The following is an 11,762-nucleotide window of genomic DNA, read 5'->3' on the forward strand; positions in this document are numbered from 1 at the left end:
TCTGCGGTTAAAAAACAATGTTGTGTTGTTTTTGCAAGCTGACTATCTGGTCCTCACTGCTTTCCCAGGTCACTGACACTGAAAATAATGTGAACGAAAGTAGTTAATATTTTGGTGTGTTAACGTTATTTCCCTGAGTAATGGGCGAAATGTAGGTACACTTACCATAAGATCCACGATCCGTTAATATACAGTTATTTGGAAAGTTGGTCTGGAAATATTAGTTGATACCTAACAAAATCAATTACATTATAAAACGTGGTTACTAACATGGAGAAACGTCAGTTTGCACATGCCAGTCAAGTATTATGAATAAGAGAGCAAAATTCAACTGAAATTGCCTAAAATAACTAAAGAGGCACTCTCCACGTGAATGCTCCCCAATTTTTTCTCTATTCTTTTGAGTTGCTCTTGTTCTTCTATAATATTTTATCATGTCAAAAGACTGGGCTTTCAAAGTTGTGGTGAATCTGTATAATAAAATGTAATTATGCTGGGCTGAAGTGTTGTAAGAGCTTATATATACATATAAAGTGACACCATTAGACTATGAGTTTTGCTGATGAGTTCATGGTCTCACAGTGGATAAAGGGCTATGGGCTGGCTGGGTGAGCTTTTCACTCTCAATCTGGCCATTTGATCATGTGAAACAAAGTTACTGATGAGGCATGTGACAGGCATTGTAAAGTGGAGGTTGTCCAGACAAGACGTTTGTTTATCAGACACGCTCGGATATATAAAAAAGGATCTCTCCGAATCTCACGCCAAAGGTAGCTTGGCAGCCAGCTGTTTATTTTTCATAGTTGGCAGGGCCTTACTTGGTGAGTGCACGGTAGTCACGTATCCTGTTGATTGCCCCACGGAAGCCCATCTGAAGGAAGAATGCCTTTTGGATTGCAGAAATTCCTCCCGGGCTGTGTGTAAACAGAGGGTTGACTCGAACCAAGGGAGAGCATCGTCAAGTGCAGCAAGAGCGTGGAGCTGTGTCTTTGATGGATGAACGGAAACTTTTCTCCTTAATGGGCTGCTGGTGTGAGAATGTTGTGAAGTGGGTCATTCCTTCAAACACATGGCTGTACTGGAGTTGAAAACATAGTGTGATCAGGCCAGAGAAAGGCTTCAGAATGACTGGTCAGGGTTAACATACTGGGTTTGTGACCAGAGGACTGCGAGTTTATTCCTAGATGTGGGAGATGAGCTAGGTATTTCATTCAAAATTGCTTCTCTGGATGTCCCAGCCCAGAGATAGATAATACATAACATATTAGCTACTGTCTGAAAGTTTCTCTAGTTAAGGATGTCTACCAAATGTAAATAAAATAATTTGGAATCCCTTCTTCTTTACCCTAATGACAGGGCAGTGAGCTCTTGTGAACTCCAAGGAGCTCTTTTGTGCCATCAACACCCAACTGGCATGTAGCAATCAAATGACTATTCTCTCCATAGCAGAACACTATTGACTGAATCAGTGAGTCATTGATAACATGGTAGCTCCATCCATTCTGGGGTTCATGAAGCCTGACTCTTCCATCTCTACCATCTGCATATAGGCAACTGTTAGTAAATCCAGGAAGTGAATTGATAATACAGATTTTAGTTTCACTTCTGTTGTTGGTGTATCAGAATGTAAGAGAAATGGCTAAGGCCTTGGAGGGCCAGGCAATCACTGGTAAGAATTCCCTGTCTCTGCTGGTACTGGGAAGAAGGCAGGTACACTCCACCAGTCCTGTGCTAACCCTGGCCACCCCAACATGAACTGGATAAGCTTCTGTTTTTCCTCCTATTACCTCCTATTATAAAATTGCACAGCCATTAAAATTATGAAATCATACTAATATGAATGTACTATTTATGACATGAGGGGATTTAAATATTTAACCCAAAACACAAACAAATTTCATGTATATAGAAAACACAGTATGTATTTCTAGTATGTATTCATGTATCATCATTTCTATATATTTAAAGCAATTGGATTGATTGTTCTAACATCATTTCTTTGGTGAGGGTAGCTGTTGGTGAAATAGCTTCATGTGGACCACCAGCCATTGTCAATGCCATGTAGTTCCTCCATGCTGTTATATAACTTATAACATTTGAGGTTGAGAATTTTGCCATAAACTCGATCTATCGCTAAATTTCCATCAAAAGTAACAAAGTGGGACTACATGTTTTTTCATTTGAGAAGCCCATTTTTTACATTATGTCAAAAGCTGAGTGTTGTTACTGCCATGAATTTCCATGACCTTTTCCTGTTTTTTTTTTTTTTTTTTTGGGGGGGGGGGGGGTTGCATTAGTCTTTATCCAAATGCACTGAGGTTAGTTTGATATATTTGCTCAGCATGCCATTAACATATTTTATGCAATGTAATGTGTTTTATTAGGACTATTTAATTCTTTTTTCCACTCTCTCAATGGCAAGAAAGTGATGTCATTAGCAGTTATACAAAGCACCCTTTCTCTGGTTTTGACAGTTGCTGAGATGCTCAGAGTATGCAACCATGGAGTTAACCAAATCTGTACAGATCTTTCCTTATGAGTAGATATTCATCTCCAGGTTCTGGTTGTTAATGGCGGTCTCATCATTCCTATGTTGAATGTTCATAATGAACCAGAAAATTAGAATACTTGTCACTTCAACAAAGGCAGAGAAAGAATATTCCATCTGACATGCACTGAGCTGACTATCTGGTCCATATATGAAGAATCTAATATATCTGTTTGCAAAGCTGTGCTGGGCTATGTAACTCCTCTCTCTCCTGTTTGTGTAATGAATCGGTAGTGTGACATAATAAGCTTAATGGTTACTGGTTTAAGGGTCAATATTGTCGTACTTGTCATATCTGCTGTGCATTTTCATTTGGCTTTGTCAGTATACACAAACAATGGTGGACACAAACCATGTCCACTAAGAATTTTGTGATGTCATTTGTAATTAGAATAATGTATTTATTTATTTAATTGTTAAACAGTTTTACAATTAAATCCATTTACATGTGTGCTGGGTCTGTAACTGATGCAGCTTTGAGAAAATGGCCACCTGTCATGCTTGTTTTGTTTACACAAAATCCTCACAGTGCATACAAATAAGTCCATTTCCGTGGCAACGCAAGTCACATGATGGTATAACCTGGCAGGGCATGTGAAGGAGTCTCCCTTGTATGAGCAGCACCTTCTGGTCTGTTCTGTTTTATTGTTTTATGTTATGTTCATGGTTATATGTTGTATATTAGATTCAGTAGTATGTTATGGGTTTTATCTTGCATTATGCATGTTATGTTATGTGTTATGTGTGGCATCGCCCACAGCAGTGGTCCTGATCCTGGGGCTCATGGCCTGCTTACGGCCCTAATGGCACAGAAGCGCTGGCCCTCTGACATGGAGCAAAGACACAGGGAATGTTTGCTTGACACAGCTAGCCTGTCAGACAGCAGACAGATAGTATAGGACACTTACCTCACACTCAAAGCATCACCCTGTTTCAGTGTGGAATTTTATGTCATGAAGGTTCAGCCCCAGGGCACTGCTCATCCATGATTGAATAACCCTTCAGAACCATGGTCAAGGACTAACTTTCCTTGTGTTTCTGCCTTTCTCAGGTTAGGACCCCAGTGAATTATGGGTACACTGCAGGAGTGGGAGGAGGATCCCCTCTCTGCGTGAGTGTCAGGTCAGAACCTCCTTCTGACATCATCCATCTTTTAATATCCTTGACAATACCGGTACAAACATCATCCAGATGTCATAGATAATCAGTTCCAAATCCTATAGAAAAGATCAGTCAGGATAAAATGATGCTAGTATTGCATCCTTAGCAGACTGCAATGATCTCATTCCTCTTGAAAACAGCAGGTGTCAGTAATAACTCTGATTTCACTAAGACCAAAGCCCACCAGGATAAGACAACCCAAGGCTGAGGTCTGATGCTGAGGGCCTTTACCATATTTCCTAATGGATTGTCAGTGATTCCACTGCTGTTAGTAACTGCAGAAGCCTTCTTCTCAAGCCAAAATATCACGTGCACGTTTTTATATGATACATCCAGAGAACATTAGTGAAACATGTCATAGATCATATGCATTCAACTATGTATGCAAACTAAATGACCAACACATAGTTATGACAGTGTTTTAGTGGTCTGTGGTGTAGGTTGTGGCATTTACCTTTTGTCTTGTGTGAAATATATGTGATACTTTTGCCTGGCGTTCAAATGCATAACAATAAAGATGACATATTGTCACATTTCTTCTTTATGTATCAGTATGTGACATTATCATTCAATGCAACCATTGACTTTGGTCAAAATATAAATGAAAACTACCTTTTGGCATATTTAAACATCTGTGTCAAAATATAAATACTTTATGTTCTTAAGACTCTTTACAATGTGTCTATTTCATGCACATCTCAAAATAAAAAATGCGCCTAAAGTCAAGCATCATTTGAAAGGACTGATTGGGCGCTAAACTGGCACACTGGCTTTGACTGCCACTTGCCTGAAAAGAGTGCTTGCTTTTTTTCAGCAGAGGCAGAGGCAAAGTGACTATGTCATCTCCTTAGCAACAGCCTTAATGACCGTGAGCTACATTTATAAACAAACCAACAACATGAATTACGTCTCTGTTGAGAGATTAATCTAAATCAAGTAGACGTGGTAAATTTTAGGCAGCCTGCGGGTTATGTCATTCTCTTTTGAAAGCACCCATGGTATCCTTCACATGATGCAGAATGATGAATAGAATATACTGTACAGATCAACGGTAATGCAGCATGGTCTGTATTGTCTGAATAATTGGTATGAGAATCAAAATAGATATATTAAGATGAGTATAATCTTTAGGAATCAACAGAGTGAACAAATGACATTACTGTTTCATATAAGGTTTGTGTTGGTTAGCAACCCTCCAATGAATCATATGTGTTTACCAACTGTAAAAAAAATACTCCTCGTTTCAATGTAAGCTTTTTAGAGTTGACACATACATAGAAGCACTGTATGCACACACGTGTTCCAGTCCAGTGAGGCACACTCCCCCTTTCCCCCCTCACCCCCCCCCCCCCCCCTTTAAAAACAATCAGTTCTGACCTTTGACCTGCCACACATAAAGCATAATTTGCATGGCAGGGGCCGGTGTTGGTGCATAGGACCATAGTCTTGATGGGTCATCAACGCAGGCACACAATATATACCATTTCTGTGGCATTTCTTGGTCATATTCAGATTGGCATTTGGTGGTCAGATTCACAATCAGCCGGGGGGGGGGGGGGGGGGGGGGGTTAGTGTACAACCAACTGACCCCTGAGCACTGCATGTGTTAGCTTGCTCGGTCATCGTCTAACTGCCTCATAAACCACAGCTCCGTACAGCCTCCCAGTAAAAATGAAAACACACATCTGCTGTTTTTCCCCCTCCTTCTGTGGCTGCTCCCATCACAGTAACTTCTCAGGCAGATGAAGTAAACTTTTCCCCCCTTTTGCAGTGCACACACGCGGTGCCCTCAATACGCAATACCCCATGAAGCCAACAGCTTTTTACTAATTAGCTCTTTCTCCCGGTGCTGCTTCTAGCCTTTCCCACCCTCTCTGTTCTGACTGAATGCGTTTGATGTATCCATGAGTTTGGGAGGGTTTTTTTTCCAACAGTTGTATAAATGAAGCACATTTATAAGGCTTCCATGACTACGGCATGTTTATACCTCATTTTTACCTCATTTATTTATTTCCTAATTTAAAAACAAAGGCATCCTTACCACATGAAAGGTTTTTCAGGGTTCCACATTAAAAAAAAGTTCTTATTGACCATTTGGTTCGACAAACTTTGTTTTCTCTGATGCTAATTCTGAATAAAGCCAGAAAGTCTTGGAACACGGGTTTAAAATTAACTATGAGCGCTGTTTTCACAGCCTCCCTAGAGAGGGTGTTAGCTTGTAAGGGAATGTTGTATCCAACATTAATAACATGCATTTTTTGACAAACAACATCCTATAATTACATAAAGGACACATCAACTATTAAGCTAGTGCTTCATATTTTACCAGTTTTCCAAGCTATATTACACTAAGGGTCTTTGTGTTGATAGATATTTGAGATTTTAAACACTTAAATCTAATCATAGATGTGCTGTTGAATTAGGAAGGTATTCACAAGTAAAGTTCGTAGTGAATAGGTGGATAATATTAAATGGAAACATCATGTAAAAAACCTTTCTCCCAGTCCCTATTTACTGCAAAGAAAGAAGAAGTCTGGGTGCTCTGTTTCCTTTGTCTCCCTGTCTGGTTCTCAGTGAATACATGGTTTAATCAAAACAGGAAGAGATGTTGATCAACTAACTTGATTAATATATACCTATGGGGGGGGGGGGGGGGGGGGGTGTTCTGGAAAAAAAGTAAAAAAAAAAATGTTTGTGCATTGTATGACTGTCTGTGAAAATGAACAAATGTCTGGATTTGTGGGGGAACTGAAGTTGTGAGAACAGAGTTTCAGAGTTTCATGAGGAGAGGTGTGGGTCATGATATTTTTGGTAAAGATGGTAACATAAGGAGAAGCGAGATAAGGAACTGAGCAAGTATCGCCATTCCATGCAAAATTTCATAAGTCATTTTTAGCACACTTGTGTAAAATTCAGCTACTATAAACAGTTTTCTGTGTGGGAAAATTAAGCTAATGGAATCTCCTCAAATTTCCATATGGGGTGTGTGTGTGTGTGCGCGTATGTGCACTATGCACATGTGTATGAGTGCATAATAGGTAATGATGGGAGAATGAGGCATTATGACCCCCAGAATAGGTTGAGCCATCATGCATTATCAATTACCCACTGTAATGAAGAGCAAAGTCTTGCTCATACTGGTTCATGCCAGCTAGTGATTGGCACCTTGTGGTAGGTCCAACCATACTGGGGTTTCATGAAATCAAATTCAGGCATCTGATTGGTTTCTGTTCTATTTGTTACACATGCCTCTGGGCATGGGGAAAGAATGGTTCAGAAGGGTCATCCTTCCAAGGGTAAGTAGTACCCTGAAACTTAACAATGAATGTTTAATTCATAACGCACTAGGCCAAATCAATATAGGGTGACCTTTTCTTTTCTGATCCAGACCTAAAATATTCCACACCCAAAAAAACAAACAAACAAAAGAGAACTGAACAGGTGCTGGTTCAGTTCAGCTTGGTCCCTCTAGTGATAAAGCATCCCTACTGCGATAGGGAAACACACAACCATTTCTACAGCTACATTGCTACATCACAGTCAATAAATAGATGACTAAATACATAACATGCCTGTGTCCAGATGTTCCTCGGCACGGATCTGGACTCCACAGAGAAGACTCGCCCACCTGTGTCTCTGGGCCAGGACTAAGAGCACCACTCAGTCCAGGTCAGTCCTGCTCCTCCCGCACCTGGAACCCTGGCACTGTTCCAGCTTTCAAGGCAGAGGGCACTGAGGTGGGGCGTTGCCATGGAGAACATAACGAAATAAAAACAATTCTTCACCTTTTCCGTCTTGCTGCCAGGCAAACATGGAGGACTGCTTTAAGAGCCCTCCACACTGGCCTCACAGTGTCTCCAGTGAAAGGATATTTCCACAGCACATGCCCAGATGCCACTTCCCGCCACACTCACGGGCAGCCATTTTGAGGCCTGAGTTTTTCTGAGTAAACTTTGATTCTCTGAGGAAGACAGCTGCCGTGGTTCTAGTGCAGGAGGGCCAAGTTCCTGAGGCAGCAGGGAATGGCAGCCCGCAGAGGGAAAACCTGGCACTCAGGAAACTGCACGCTGTCCAAATTCATACCTTTTGTTGTACATCTCACACTTTTTCTGTATTTGAATGATAGATTTTTATTTCCACCACCGTTCCAGCACCCTTCAAGTATAACCCAACTGTAAGTGAGGGCCGTGTACTCTACCTGGACAGAGATAATGAGTTCAATTCAGGAAAGAATGTCTTATTTAATATGGTAATATGAGTCAAAGTAGGCCTACTCTTTGGGCAGCACCAAGTGGACTGTATTGTTGATCAGCAATGAGACACAGTAACTCTCAACATCCACATAATGATAAATTATTGCTGCACCATAAGAGCAGATGTGTATTCATTCCAAGTAAATTAATCCAGGTACTCATACATGCCCAAAATAAATGTCCAAAAAGAAACTGCCCACTAAAAGGTAGCAAAATACTAGTATAATTTGAAAGGTGTTGGCATCATACTGCTCTATAAATCTATCTCACTGTGAAATTGATTCATGTGGCGGGCCCCCCACGCAGTGTCTGCAGGGCCCACACACTGGCACACGGGCCGATCTTTGTTGACCCTTGACCTGAGGGACATTGCTTTGGGCTGTTTGTTTACCTGGTGAAGGAACTAGAGTGGAAAGCTGAATCCAATTTGCTGTGCAGTGAGAAGGCCCAGCCAATGTGGTTATTCCAGTGTTTATACGTTCTCCCCCTGAGGGCAAGTTTTGGTGTGACAAGGCCAGATTTACACAGAGATCGACAGGGTGGCTGTGGTGGGTTGGGGGGAGGGGGTGATGTCACAGAGACAATTCCAAGTCGTTTCCCTGAGGCTCAGCCCAGCTTCCCAGCATGCACCACAACCGTCATGGTAACTTCATCCACGGTAACTTATGCCCCCGCTAAAAGGACGTAATGAGAACACGGAGGCCATAAAGGCACCATTGATCGGAGGGTGGCTTCAGGGAAAGCCAGTGCAGGCGCTGACAAACATACATTCTGAGCTCAGCAGCCCGAATCAGGCAGTGGCACATCGGCGTACGAGGGGGGCGCCCTCGCGTCAAGATGCTAAACAAACAAACGCGCCGACAGCCCCGCTCGCCGCTCCTCTGAGGCGAGGAATGATGCACACATTTCTTTTGCCCGCTGCCAAGCCCGCCAGAGGAGTGTGACGGCAGGCGATGGACTGAGACGTTCTCCCCTGTCCTGCTGGGGGGGGCAGGGCGGCCCCCGCCAAATGCTACAAAAATGGTTTTATTTGATCCAGCACATTCTTTGTTGTCATTATTCATAATTTACGTGCAGGGACTATGTGCCCGACGAGGGACCCCTGATTTGCACCGGCTGGGTGCCTTGGCAAGCCTGTCGATTGGATGATTCACGCCGCTTGCTCTTAATGGCGCAGCGTGTGGCAGAGTGTGGTTTTCACTGCTGACATTTTCTGCACCTAGCTCCACAGTTAACTGCATAAAATGTTGGAGGCTTGCTTGCAACGTCTGAGAAGCACATAGCTGTGTGTGAGTCTGTGACCAATGACGTAAGTCGTCCAAACATCCCTCACAATAAATCATCCAATCAGCGAGGGCACCATGTGCCCAGCCTGGACAAATCTGTGCCTCTTGTCCAACACTCAGCCAAGGCCTTGTTTATTTGCTTAGTAGATGTCCTGTTTTGGGGCGACTTATATAGCCCACAACATACATGCTATCCAGCTGGACTTTCACTGAAGCAGTTCAGGTTAAAAGCACTTTTTTGGAAGGCACAGCAGCAGACCCCAAGCAGGGGTTCAAACTGTCAACCCTCACCATTGCAGTTCCAGTTTCTTAACTGAAATGATGGGCCTTTTTTAGTCCCCAGTGAGCCTCACATCTTCTGAATCCTGGAAAGGAGGCAGCTATGAGGCTTTGCAGAGAAACCCACCTACCCAGCAGTCTGCCGACAGCAACTGTTCTGTCAGGCAGCTCTACCAGCAGTTTAATCTCTTCTCTCTCTGTGAATCTCAATCTGTTTTTCCTTTGTTCATTTTAACAAAATTAATGTGCGGCACACACATTTAGAGACTTTACTCAGATAAAGCAGTGCATGGGCAGTATTGAGATGCTGGAAAAAGCTTGCTTTAGTCAATCATTCTGCTTATTTGATCTCTCTCCCCTCCCCTTAGTTTCTGCTTTTATGGAGTGCCTTTTAATAACGAGGACAGCCTCAAAGCCTTTCCAAAGTTTTAATCAAGGACCCCGCTGCACAGCAACAATTATTTTAATGTTCTGAGGGAGTAACTGCATGAAAAGCATGTGTTTCAATAAGGAGGTCCCGCCATGCCTATCTTCTGCATTCAGAAAGCCACACGTCCAGTCTTGCATCACATTAAGCTTATCACTGAATACATTACCCGCAGAATGTTTACTGGTGAAAATCAAAGGGTGGTTTGGGTCCTTTGGTTTGTCACCTTGGCTGCTGTTCCATGCCATGTTGGAGTTGGTGCTGGTGTGGCATACTGCAGCAATGATAAGCTAGTGGCTTATGATGTCATAATCAAACAGTCCACACAGACAGTTGTTAAACCATCAGTCTGTTCCATGAGCACTTCCAACAGAGACATGATGGGCTTATTGCATTTGCACAGGACTTATGTTAATTTTCATTATGGAAATGTGGTTTCTTATTTATTCTTTATTAACCTTTAATTGCATTGCTCCAACAGACATAGCTCCATCTTATATACTTTTCTTATATGCTCTTTATTATAGACAGTGTTTTCTTCATTAGCTCTGGAACAATGCTCAAAATGGTCACAAGTAAATTTGATGCTGGTGAAACTTTACTAAAACAAGCATGGCTATCATGCCATTTCCTGTCCTTTACCATCTGGCTATGCACCTGTATATATTTAATTGTTGTCTCGAATGCAATTTCTCATCAGGTTATTCTGTGTGTATTAGAGATACCTGGTGCACACCTGGTCATGTCAGCAATACAAGGGGTAGTCTCAATGTAGAGGTGGAGGTAGAAGACGTTGTGTGGGGGGATAGGGTTGGGGAGTCTTTCCCTGCTTTCATCAACTTTATTAAGCATAAAGAAGGAATGCTTGAGGGAGGCCATGCTGTATCTGGGTAGACAGGGATGATAGATCATTGTGCCCTACTCAATGAACCCCATTGTACCCCCAGGTGCATAGCCCCCCAGTGTCACCTGAAATACCTGGGCACAGGTGTGGAGGTTCCAGAGCCCGGTAGAGGGCAGCTGGGAGGGCACACAGCTGTCATCATTCCTATTGAATTTTGGTCCCAGTCTGTGTATTACATGCATGAATATGTTCCTTTAATTTTATATGTCTTCATTAATTTTGCTATATATGTATAATATATTCAGTAAAATTGTTCTGTACTGATGTACTAAAATAGTCTGCTTTTTTTCCCTAAATTGTAGAAGTTACTGGGATGATTTACATGGGATGAAAAATTTCTCTGGTGACTAGCTCAGCCTTGCCACATTACATATATAAATAATGGTATGAAATACTTAGTAAAAAATAATAATAACAAGAATAACAATATCATAAATATAATAAATAATAATGATTTAATAAATCATGTAGGGAAGAAGGAATTTTGGTGAATAATACGTAATTTCTGCCTGTTTGTTATTAGACAGTACAAAACATAACATTGGATGTGTGTGTGTGTGTGTGTGTGTGTGTGTTTATGTGTATGCGTATGTGGTGAGGAAGTGGTCATTGGTGTGAAAGTGTTGGTCAAACAACGTGCACAAAAAGTCTCATATTCTCACAATTGCTGCATAGTTTCAATTCTAACTTCAGGGAGACTGGAGGGTAACCAGAAATTTTGCTTGTAAAATAGTGGGGCATTTAACAAAAAGAGTGATGAAATATTATGGCTGTATGTATGTATGTATGTACACATGTTTAAAACAGAGCTCCACTCAGAATGTTGTTTTGAATGCTCTTTTGCATGTAGGTTCCAGTGGGAAAAAATGCAAAGATGGCCTCTATGAAGTGTGCCAATGGCAAT

This window comes from Megalops cyprinoides, chromosome 5 (genome assembly GCF_013368585.1).
Source record: "Megalops cyprinoides isolate fMegCyp1 chromosome 5, fMegCyp1.pri, whole genome shotgun sequence".
In the NCBI taxonomy this organism is placed as follows: domain Eukaryota; kingdom Metazoa; phylum Chordata; class Actinopteri; order Elopiformes; family Megalopidae; genus Megalops; species Megalops cyprinoides.